Genomic DNA, 8,121 nt, shown 5'->3' on the forward strand with positions numbered 1-8,121 from the left:
TCTGGTGTGCAGCTGATCCATCGATGTGCTGCGGGTGCTGGAGCTGTCGGACCACATGGAGGGGGTGTCCATGGAGGCTGCCTCTGCACCAGCAGGAAGGACATGGAGGAGACAGACATGGCCTATAGGATAGACAAGAAGATCCAGCTCAGTGCACCCACCAAACAGCTCTTCCCAGGTAACAACAATCTGTAGAGACGTAGTACACATCCAATGAGTCTGAGTCATGGTGTATGTGTGGTAATTGCAGTGAATCCTAAGCTTCACTGTAACACAACGGACCTGACTTTGTTCTCCCTCTTCTCCATGAGTGTAGGTCTTAGGGTGTAGTAGCACAGGCCATTATTATTATTCATTGAAGTTCAGATGTGTGATATTGTATTTTTGGGAGGGGCAGTGGGTCTTGCCAGTGTGGGAGTCCCCAGGGTGGTGTGTTGCTACCTACTGTGTTCTCCACTGTATGGCTGACTGTATGACTGACTGTATGACTGACTGTATGACGGACTAAATTACTGACTGTATGACTGACTGTATGACTCACTAAATTACTGACTGTATGACTGACTGTATGACTGACTGTATGACTGGCTGTATGGCTGACTGTATGACTGGCTGTATGAGTGACTGTATGACTGACTGTATGGCTGACTGTAGGACTGACTGTATGACTGATTGTATGACTGACTGTATAGCTACTGTAGACTGACTGTATGACTGACTAAATGACTGACTGTATGACTGACTATGATGACTGTATGACTGACTGTATGACTAACTGTATGACTGACTGTATGACTGACTATGACTAACTGTATGACAAACTAAATTACTGACTGTATGACTGACTGTATGGCTGACTGTATGACTGGCTGTATGACTGAACTAAATTACTGACTGTATGACTGACTGTATGGCTGACTGTATGACTGGCTGTATGACTGACTGTATGACTAACTGTATGACCAACTAAATGACTGACTGTATGACTGACTGTATGACTAACTGTATGACTGACTGTATGACTGACTGTATGACTAACTGTATGACGGACTAAATACTGACTGTATGACTGACTGTATGGCTGACTGTATGACTAACTGTATGACTGACTGTATGACTGACTGTATGACTAACTGTATGACGGACTAATTACTGACTGTATGACTGACTGTATGACGGACTAAATTACTGACTGTATGACTGACTGTATGGCTGACTGTATGACTGGCTGTATGACTGACTGTATGACTGACTGTATGACTGACTAAATTACTGACTGTATGACTGACTGTATGGCTGACTGTATGACTGGCTGTATGGCTGACTGTATGACTGACTGTATGACTGTATGACTGATGATGTATGGGTGGCTGTATGACTGGCTGTATGACTGACTGTATGGCTGACTGTATGACTGACTGTATGACTGTATGACTGGACTTGAATATTATTTCATTGGATACAGAAATTGCGTCCTGCCAGCGGGACACCTGTCGACAACTTCCGGTGAAATTGGAGGGCGCACAATTCAAATAAATAATCATAAAAATTATGGATATTAAACATTTAGGTACATACAAGGTGTCTATATCGGTTAAAGCTTAAAATTCTTGTTCATCTAACTGCATTGTCCAATTTACAATAGGCTTTACAGTGAAAGCATGCCATGCGATTGTTTGAGGACGGCGCCCCACATCAACATGTTTTCCACCGGCACAGGTTTCATAAATCACAAATAGCGCTGAAATATTCACTTACTTTTTGAAAATCTTCTCTGATTTGCAATCCAAAGGGTCCCAGCTACAACATGCATGGTCGTTTTGTTAGATAAAATCCTTTATACTCAAAAAGTCTGTTAAGTTGGCACCATCGATTTGAGTAATCCACTCGTTCAGAGAAAGGAATCCAAAAAAGCTACCGCTAAACTTTGTTAAAACAAGTCAAAATACGTTTCTATTAATCTCAGGTACCCTAAAAGGTCATTAAACTATCATATTTCTACGGAAAGAAGTATGTTCACTAGGAAAGCAAATTAACAGGTCGCTCCTCTTCGTCCGGCGTACAGACTGATTTCCAACTCTGACTCCCAGTACTAAAACTCAAAATTCTTCCTCGTTTGGAAGAAACAAGCCTGAAACCTTGAACAAAGACTGTTGACATCTAGTAGAAGCCATATGAATTGCAATCTGGGAGCTGGTATTGCATATGCCCCTATGCTTTCCATTGTAAGAGCATGGGCTCTCAAAACAAAAATCTGGTTGGATTTTCTCCTACCATATCAATTGTGTTATAGGCTCATACATTATTTTAAAATGTCTATCAACTTCAAAGTGTTTTCCATCCAATGGTACCAATTATATGCATTTCCTGGCTTCTGGGCCAAAGTAAACAGGCAGTTTACTTTGACACGTCAGTCAGACAGGAAGTGGAGAAAAATAGACCCTAGCCTGAAGAAGTATGTATTTTTACATGAAAAACAGTGTTGGGAGCAACATTATTTTAACACATCAGAGAATAACAGAGTAGAAAAGGTCAACCATATCAACCACAACAATTGTTCCTCCTTCCCCCCCAGACTCGTTGTTCCCTGTGGACTTCTCCCTGATGTCAACAGTGAGGGCAAAGAAGGACACCCAGTTCTTCCTGCTGTCTGTGTATGATGAGCAGGGTGTACAGCAGCTGGGGCTGGAGGTGGGCCGCTCACCTGTCTTCCTGTATGAAGACCACCAGGACAGCCCTCCCCGGAGCTCTACCCCATCTTCAAGAAGATCAACTTGGCTGATGGAAAGTGGGTACTACCCCTGGCCTCGTGTCCTTGGCTCTTGACTGGGACTTCTTCTCAAAACCCGAACTCTATAGCACCTGATTTATGATTGACACATATTGACATGATTGGGTGAGATTCACCTGCATCGTGTCATTTGGTTGGCCATTGGGTATCACCATTACCTGACCCAAAATATGSAGTTTCCTCTAAGTGATTTCACTTAGCCATACTTGAACGTGGCACACCCAGCTCACACAATGTGCTTGACCCTAAGTGACCTGGAGCTATAGAGGACACACAGGACACACATAGATCACGAGGACACACATAGATCACGCTAGTACCGGAGTTCTTGGCTRACAATACAAGGTCAATYGCTTGACTTGACCCTGTAAAATACTACAATGTGATTCAATGCATTTGACCTTAGAAAACCCTTCCTCAGAATACTGCAAACAGGTGCTGCCTCCTTCTAACTGAACCCAAGTGACTTACATTCAACCTGACACTTCATATTGCTACATCTGCATTATAAAGATATCACTACACTGTACTAACCCATCTCTACCTCTCTGTCTGTCCAGGTGGCACAGAATAGCCTACAGTGTGGAGGGCAAGTCAGTCACCCTGTACCTGGACTGTGAGAAGGTGCAGACTCTGGAGTTACTYAGAGGGGACAATCCCCTGGTCAGCACGGAGGGGGTGACCGTGTTTGGAACACGACTACTGGACGAGGAGGTGTTTGAGGTAGGACACCAGGGCGAGGGGTAGTTGGTTCTAGTGAGCTGTTTTGGGACGGTAATTAGGATGGGAGATTTCGGGATTTGTTTGGTGTAACTCAATAAAAAAACGATGCATATATGTAATTGCAGGGCTATTCCATCTTAATGTCGAAGGTTCTGGGCTAAAATGTTATTATGTAAGGAGGCTTTGCTCTAGATTAACGTAGGGACAACCAGACACCTAGGTATTTGTAGTTGACCAAGCAAATATTCTATCTGGTCAGAACTGGGTGCAGTCCAGTAGTTTATTGTTTGATATGCCTTAGTCCGGATGGGATATGACTGGCGGGTGCGGGCGCGATAAGGAAGCAAAGGGAGCAGCTTTTGAGTAAAGCAGAGCATGCCATTTAGTTTTACATATTGGCGCATTTTAAGAGTGCGTTGGAGCGCCAGGAAGAAATCCGGTGCCAATAGTAATGCGCGAGATATGGTGATATTGCTCGGAAGAGAGCACTCCGACACGGAGTCTAAGGGTCCAGGGCCGCACCGCTCTGTGTCATGGTCTGAGTTGTGTGGAAGAGTCGAGCAACGTGTGAGGTGCAGAGGTGAAGAGGTCCACTGAGTGTGAGGTGGCCGAGGTGTGAGGGTCCATATGACGTGTTGAGGTCCAGGGTGAGGGTCCATGACGTGTGAGGTCCAGGGTGAGGGTCCATGACGACTGGTGAGGTCCAGGGTGAGGGTCCATGACGTGTGAGGTCAGGGTGAGGGTCCGTATGAGGTGTAGGTCCAGTGAGGTCATGACGTGTGAGGTCCAGGTGAGGGTCATTGACGTGTGAGGTCCAGGTGAGGGTCCATGACGTGTGAGGTCCAGGGTGAGGGTCCATGATGTGTTGAGGTCTGCAGGTTGAGGTGTCATGACGTGTGAGGTCCAGGGTGAGAGTCATGATGTATGAGGTCCAGGGTGAGGGTCCATGACGTGTGAGGTCCAGGTGAGAGTCCTCGCAGCCGTGGGGGGGTGTAGTTCTTCCCAGTGATAGTCCACCTTAGAGGTTGCCTACCTTAGAGGCAGCCTTGGCTTCATCAGCAATGGTGTCATACCACTTTTGTTTGTCCCTTATTCTTATCGCGTAGGTCAAGACGGTCCAGGCAAGTCATCCTGGTCCTCTCGAGTAGAATATCATTTGTTGTTGAGGTTTCGCGGGCAGTAGCTCTCCGGTAACTTGTCTGGATGTGGTATCAAATACTGGGATCATCTACGCTGAGTATACAAAACATTAGGAAACACCTGCTCTTTCATGACATAGACTGACCAGGTGAATCCAGGTGAAAGCTATGATCCCTTTATTGATGTCACTTGTTAAATTCATTTTCAATCAGTGTAGATGAAGGGAGGAGAGACAGGTTATGTAGTGTATGTGTGCCATTCAGATGGGGAATAGGCAAGACAAACATATTTAAGCACGCTTTCGAACCTGGATGTGGTAGTAGGTGCCGCAGGCGCACCGGTGTCAGTGTGTCAAGAACTCAATGCTGCTGGGTTTTTCACTCAACAGTTTCCTGTGTGTATCAAGAATGGTCTATCATCCAATGGACATCCAGCCAACTTGACACAACTGTGGGAAACATTGTGTGTCAACATGGGCCAGCATCCCTGTGGAACGCTTTCACACTTGTAGAGTCCATGGCCGCACGAATTGAGGCTGTTCTGAGGGCAAAAGGAGGTGCAACTCAATATTAGGAAGGTGTTCCTTATGTTTTATACACTCAGCGTATTAGAGCGTCTTGCCTAGACAACACCGGCGAGGAGGTTAGCACTCTGACTTAACCCTAATGCAATATACACTATAAATTATATTTGTAGCCTGAAGAAATTATTTTATTGAGGCGTGAATGAGATCCTCTAAAGCCACAACGGACAAGATTAAAATAACCATTATTTCCATGTGAGCTTAATTCATCAAATATGCTGTTAGGCCAGTGGAGATATTCATTGCGCGTCATATATTAGCTGAATATTCTGACATGAACCGCGCAGGGGATCCCGATCCCACTAACCTTGTTTTAACTCGGATGAACTTTCTCTTCTCATAACCTAATTTCTTTCCCGGCCCATACAAATGAAAGAGATGGACATTCCATCACATACTCCACTAATTGTGTTCAGTTTTAACATGCAGGCTGGAGCAGTATGTGTTGTTGCTGTAAGCTTTAATGGGGGTGAATGGGAGGGTGGAGAACGGTTGAGAGTGGAGCAGCAGGTAGGGAGGACTAGGTTGTTTGCGGAAGGGAGTGGGGGGGGGTTGTACTGTTCAGACATGCTCTGATCTGGCCACATCTTTTCTAGTGATCAAATTCCCTGGAAATGAAACTCAACATTTGTATTTGTATGAGTGAGTTTGGATGTTTTGGAGAGTGTGTGGTGTTAGATGTGTTGACATTTGAACAGACAGCTCTATACTCTGACGTTTCAAGAGTGAATGTGTGAGTGTGAACATGTGTAGATGTGTGAGTGTGAACATGTGTCAGTGAATGTGTGAGTGTGAACATGTGTCAGGAATGTGTGAGTGTGAACTGTGTCAGTGATGTGTGAGTGTGACATGTGTCAGTGATGTGAGTGTGAACATGTTCAGTGAATGTGTGAGTGTGAACATGTGTCAGTGAATGTGTGAGTGTGACATGTGTCAGTGAATGTGTGAGTGTGAACATGTGTCAGTGATGTGTGAGTGTGAACATGGATGTCAGTGAATGTGTGAGTGTGAAACATGTGTCAGTGAATGTGTGAGTGTTGTTCATGTCTGCTGATTGGGAGATGATCTTGTGGGAGGAGGAATTTCCCAGTCGTCAGTGTTTATCCCTACGGCGACACTCGTCGGCTGCTGTCCTCATCATTTCTCCTGAGTAGCTGTGGAGGCAAAGGTCACATATTTAATGATGGCTTGGGTTGTTTGAGCTGTGAAAGTGATTGGGGAAATGACCACGTCATTATGGAACCTTTAAATTAGAATGGACACTGAACAGTGAGTTATGATGTGTAGTTAAATATGTGAATAACATAATGTGTGTGTGTGTTTCTCTCTCTGTGTGTGTGTGTCTGGTGTGTGTGCCATACATATGTTGCTTCAAATCAAACAATAAAAAGATAAATGAATTCCAAGTAAAGCTCATATTCTTTTATTTTCATTTCCCTGACCCTGTTCCATAAGTCATTCCAATGTCTCTCCCAGATAGTGTGCCAGGCCTAGTCCATTGTAATTCCAATGCCGCTCCACTCTAAATTCAGTAGCCTCCAGCATAAAGAGAGCCGAGTAGAGCTCTGCTCATCTCTGCTCATGTCCGCAGGCCCTGAGACACAGAGGGGGAGAGTAGGAGGGGGTCAGCAGCACACACACCTCCACATCTCTCAGCCCCTCAGGGTACCATCCCAACCCAGACTTTGCATACTTGAGACATTGCAAAAGTACAGAGGAAGGAATATTATCTGGCCCTAATGGGTTAATGTACACAAACTTCAGTCTTTCAGCTTTCCCTCTCAGTCGAGATTCCCTTGATGTCTCCCTCTCAACGAAGAGCCTATCTCACGGTAGACGACAAGACACTATAAATCTCCCCGTCTACCAGACCACCAATAGCTGATGCGCTTAACTTTACCTCAACCTGCTTCTCCTACTCAATAAGTAAAACTTAATAGCCTCCCATGAGCCATTAGGTTCCCTCTCCCCTCTCTTACTTTAACAGACAGCCCCTCTATCTCCCAGAAATAAAACAGTCTTCTTTCTCCAATTAAGCAATGCTTCCCCTGAACAGTTCTGGCATAAAACAACTCGTAAAGATCCATTTTCACCCCAACCCCATCTTTCAAAAACTCCCCATTTATCATTCCTCAGGCGCAAAAAAAAGCATCCTTAGACATCCTTATGATAATACCCGTCAATTATCAACATTCTCTTTATGCATTCTCTCTGCTCTGCCTCTCTCTGAATAGTCTAAGTGAGTGACCGAGGCCAGCTCATGTGTCCCATGTTGACATGGCTGGGTCAGCGGCTGTGTTGACGAGAGGCTGGTACTGGGGGAGAGATTAGAGGTTGGCCTTGTTCGCAGGCCGCTCGCTGTCCCAGGACCTGGTTCTGTTCCAGGAGGGACAGGGGGCCAGTTGTTCCGGCCCAGTTCCCCCCAGCGTTGGGAGAAATAGTGTGGGACCCTTCGAGAACGGTTGGTCAGCCCCCTAATGCCTCTATTGCTTCCAGATTGCCTTCAAATGACTGTTTGGTGTTGTTTACACACGTGCAGAGCCCGGACACAAGAATGTGCACGTACATACTGTCACACACCACACACACACACACACACACACACACACACACACACACACACACACACACACACACACACACACACACACACACACCACACACACACACACCACACCACACACACACACAACAGCACACACACACACACGTAACACATACTAAAACCAATCATTTAACTGTCCACAAGTCTGCAATGTATTGTCTGGGCTCTCTGTGGGCTGTTTGTGTGTTTTTTAGATATGATTCCAGCCGATGTGGTTTATGTGTGAACAACATCTGACCCGTGTCTGTCTGTCTGTATTATGTCCTTGTAATTATTGGC

The 8,121-nt window shown here is 45.3% G+C and overlaps 1 pseudogene; it reads left to right on the top strand.

Moving 5' to 3' along the window:
• Positions 1-16: 16 nt before the first annotated feature.
• On the top strand, positions 17-3,538 carry LOC112081034 (collagen alpha-1(XI) chain-like; annotated as a pseudogene).
• Positions 3,539-8,121: the final 4,583 nt, after the last annotated feature.

The sequence above is a fragment of the Salvelinus sp. IW2-2015 genome, unplaced genomic scaffold (genome assembly GCF_002910315.2).
Source record: "Salvelinus sp. IW2-2015 unplaced genomic scaffold, ASM291031v2 Un_scaffold16685, whole genome shotgun sequence".
Lineage (NCBI taxonomy): Eukaryota > Metazoa > Chordata > Actinopteri > Salmoniformes > Salmonidae > Salvelinus > Salvelinus sp. IW2-2015.